The sequence below is a fragment of the Carlito syrichta genome, unplaced genomic scaffold, assembly GCF_000164805.1.
Source record: "Carlito syrichta isolate Samal-C Ts95f unplaced genomic scaffold, Tarsius_syrichta-2.0.1 Scaffold314772, whole genome shotgun sequence".
In the NCBI taxonomy this organism is placed as follows: domain Eukaryota; kingdom Metazoa; phylum Chordata; class Mammalia; order Primates; family Tarsiidae; genus Carlito; species Carlito syrichta.
Window position 1 is genome coordinate 101419 of NW_007258868.1, and position 4363 is coordinate 105781.

Consider the following 4363-nt stretch of genomic DNA (forward strand, 5'->3'; position numbering starts at 1 on the left):
ACCCCAACAAAAAAAAAAAAAAAAAAAAAAAAAATGTGGCCCAGGAAAGATCCTACACAGTCAGTTCTTTGTTGTTTCACTCCAACTTGGATAATTTTTTTAAAAATTGACATTTTTTTTAAAGAACAGTTTTAGGTTCAGAGCAAAATTGAACGGAAAGTCCAGAGAGTTCTCATGTACCTACTCCCCCCCACCCCCCAGCCTCCCCACCTTCTGTGAATACGTTTGTATATTCACCATGTAGAAGTGAAACCTAGTCCTCTGCTTCTTGATAATCTTTCACTGTCATCCCTCGCACATAACCCAGCTGATATTTTGAGTATGAAGCTGCTTTTCACAATGACTTAAAGACATCCAGGCCATGCACGATGGCTCATGTCTATAATCACAGCACTCCGGGAGACCGAGGTGAGTGGGTTGCCCGAGCTCATGGGTTTGGGACCAGCCTGGGCAACTTGGCAAGATCTCATCTCTACAATAAATCAAAAAGTTAGCCGGGCATGGTAGCACACGCCTGTAGTTCCGGGTACTTGGAAGGCTGAGGCAGAGGGGTCGCTTGAGCCTAGCAGGTCTCAGGGTAGCCGTGAGCATGCTACTACACTCTAGCCTGGGCGACAGAGTGAGACTCCGACTCAAAAAGAAAAAAAAAAGAAATCTCAACGTATAAACCATACAAAGAGAAGAAACTAGGCTGGACTTTTAAGGAATAAAATCAATGTTCTCCATTCTTTAAGTTTATATTGTTAGAGTGTTTCATGAATGCTAAACAATAAAAATCATGCATAATCATATGTTTATTGTATATCTGGGGTACGTGAAGTGTAAACAAGTATATTTTATATGCTGTTTTTTTTTTTGTTTGTTTGTTTGTTTTTGAGTTGGAGTCTCACTCTGTCACCCAGACTGGAGTGCAGTGGCCACTCCGGGCCACCACAGCCTCGACCTGCTGGGCTCTGAGATCCTTCCACCTCAGCTTTCCAAGTAGCTGGAACTACAGGCATGTGCTACCACGTCCAGCTGATTTTTTGATTTATTGTAGAGATGAGATCTCGCTGCCCAGGCGGGTCTTGAACCCGCGGGCTCGGGCAATCCACCCACCTCGGTCTCCCAAAGTGCTGGGATTACTGGCTGAGCCACCGAAGCCGGCCAGCTAATTTTTTTTTTATTTTTTGTAGAGATGAAGCCTTGCTATGTTGCCCAGGCTGTTCTTGAACTCCTGGGCTAAAGCAATCCTTCTGCTTTGGCCTCCCAAAGTGCTGGGATTACAGATGTGAGCCACTGTGCCTGGCCTTACATGCTAGTTTTTCTATTTGGGGAGCAAATATAAACTATTTATTTATTTATTTTTGAGTTGGAGTCTCACTCTGTCACCCAGACTGAAGTGCAGTGGTTGCTCCCGGCCACCACAGCCTCAACCTGCTGGGCTCCAGCGATCCTTCTGCCTCAGGCTTCCGAGTAGCTGGAACTACAGGTGCGCGCTACCACGCCCGGCTAATTTTTTATTTATTAGAGCTGAGGTCTCACCAAGTTGCCCGGGCGGGTCTCGAACCCGCGGGCTCGAGGCAATCCACTCACCTCGGCCTCCCAAAGTGCTGGGATTACAGGCTGAGCCACTGAGCCCGGCCCTAATATTCTTTTCTATGTCCCTTAACACCTGAAATTTCTTTGAAAAGAGGTATAAAGAAAAACATAAAGATGCTTAGAGACCACAGATTGCGAGATTAGTGATAAAGTGTTCACTGCCAAGCAAGGAGCTCATATAAGTACTCCAAGTAGGCTCTTGAGGCTTGACAGAGGAAAGTCTCTGAAGTCAAATATGGCAAACTATATCCATATTAGGTATATAAAGTCTCTGAGTGATGTCAGTGGCTACTGATTCCTGGGTTTATCAGTTGTGTAAGCACAGAGCTGGTTGAAAGTGACCTATTGTGTACAGTTGGTGCCCATCTTAGGATCATGGTGTCCAAGTACCTCTGCTAAGTATATGAGGACTCCTTTGGGATTAGAGTGTCCAGCTTTCACTTGATGTGAATCAGGATTATTTTACTCAGTCCAGTTTGAATCAGGGTTGGCAGGCTAGGTGTCTAGGTCTGTTAGGTTATGTTTTTTGTTTTTTGTTTTTTTTTGAGTTGGAGTCTCACGCTGTTGCCCAGGCTAGAGTGCAGTAACGCACTCATGTCCATCATAGCCTCTACTTGCCGGGCTCAGGTAATCCTTCTGCTTTAGCCTTCCAAGTAGCTGGAACCACAACCATTCACCACCGTGCCTGGCTAATTTTTTTTTATTATTTGTAGAAACAAAGTCTCGCCAAGTTGTCCAGGATAGTCTCAAACTCCTGAGCTCAGGAAATCAATCCTCTCACCTCTGCCTCCCAAGGTGTTGGGATTACAGGTGTGAGCCACTGGGCCTGGCCTCTAGGTGAGGTTCTATCAGAAGTATGAGACAAAGGAAATTGAGTCTGGGAGTGGCAGTCTCAGTCAAAGTATCAATAACTGGTCATAGATCTTGCCATATTTTGCTTGGAAGATAAGAAAGGAAATAAGAATTTAACAGATTTTTTATCATTTGAATTGTAAGTGAGCCAACAGCAATTGCAGAAGATTGTGTGGCAGTGACAACACATTCCTAAGTAGAAACTGGAAGCATATTAGAATATGAGGCATTCAGATGGAGATTCCTTTTCTGTAGGTTGCCATGTTGCTAGCTATAGAATTCCACTAGTCTTTCCTTTCCTCCCTTAGGTGTTTTTGGTGTTTAAGAATGCACTTTTGCTGGGCTCAGTGGCTCAGCCTGTAATCCCGCACCTTTGGAAGGCTGAGGTGAGTGGATTGCCTGAGCCCGCGGGTTTGAGATCCACTTGGGCAGGCCAGACCTCATCTCTACAATAAATCAAAAAATCAGCCGGGCGTGGTAGCGCATACCTGTAATTCCAGCTACTTAGAAGGCTGAGGAGGAAGGATCGCCGGAGCCCAGCAGGTCGAGGCTGTGGTGGCCGGGAGCGGCCACTGCACTCCAGTCTGGGTGACAGAGTGAGGCTCCAACTCAAAAAAAAAAGAATGCACTTTTAAACTATGATTACCTTAGAAAGGAATAACAGTACTAGAGATTAGTTAACTGAGAAGGATTTGGAAAATAAAAGATGTTGGAGAATAGGGAAATATGAAAGGGATAACAACATTAAAAAGGGAAGAACATGCCGGGCTCCGTGGCTCAGCCTGTAATCCCAGCACTTTGGGAGACCGAGGGGAGTGGATTGCCTAAGCCCGTGGGTTCGAGACCCACCTGGGCAACTTGGCAAGACCTCATCTCTACAAGAAATTAAAAATTAGTCAGGTGTGGTAGTGCGCGCCTGTAGTTCTGGCTACTTGGAAGGCTGAGGCGGAAGGATCACTGGAGCCCAGCGGGTCGAGACTGTACGACAGAGTGAGATTCTAACTCAAAAAATAAAAGGGATGAACATAAATTTTGCCTACTTCACGACCCAGCCTACAGCTCTCCTAGTAATTTTAAGTTACGGTCTAGAATTAATAAATTTACTTTGCTGCAAAATCGCACAAACCATTGTTTTTGTGTTGCTAAATATCAGGTAGTATTCTTAATATGACAGTAATGGCTTTAATCATAGAAGAACAAGGTTTTTCTGACTCCAACCCAAGAAAACTATTTTCCCAAAGAAAACCACTGTTACGCTTAGGTACTTACAGCCCAACTTCACCTCAATTTGTGAAGAATTTATTAAACTAAATTCTCATACTACTGGGCAAAATTTTCAAAAACTAAAATTATTTAGCTCCTGTCGATTTTTTTTTTTTTTTTGAGTTGGGAGTCTCACTCTGTCGCCCAGACTGGAGTGCAGTGGCCGCTCCCGGCCACCGCAGCCTCGACCTGCCGGGCTCCGGCGATCCTTCCGCCTCAGCCTTCCAAGTAGCTGGAAGTACAGGTGCACACTACCACGCCCAGATAATTTTTTATTTATTGTAGAGATGAGGTCTTGCCAAGTTGCCCAGGCAGGTCTCGAACCCGTGGGCTCAGGCAATTCACTAACCTCAGCCTCCCCAAGCGAGGGATTACAGGCTGACCCAACGAGCCTGGCTTCATTCAAACTTCTAAATAACAAAATTCGCAATTCCAAATTTCAACAGCAACTGATGGTTTTGTCTTCTACTTTTTCCAAAAGAAGGTAACTAACTCATTGAGATTATATTGGTCTCCATTTTGCACAAAAGATTCTGCTTGGGCAAGAAAAAGTTCTGGGAGTTCTGTTTTGTTTTTTGTTTTTTTTTTGAGTTGGAGTCTCACTCTGTTGCCCAGGTTGGAGTGCAGTGGCCGCTCCCGGCCACCACAGCCTCGACCTGCTGGGCTC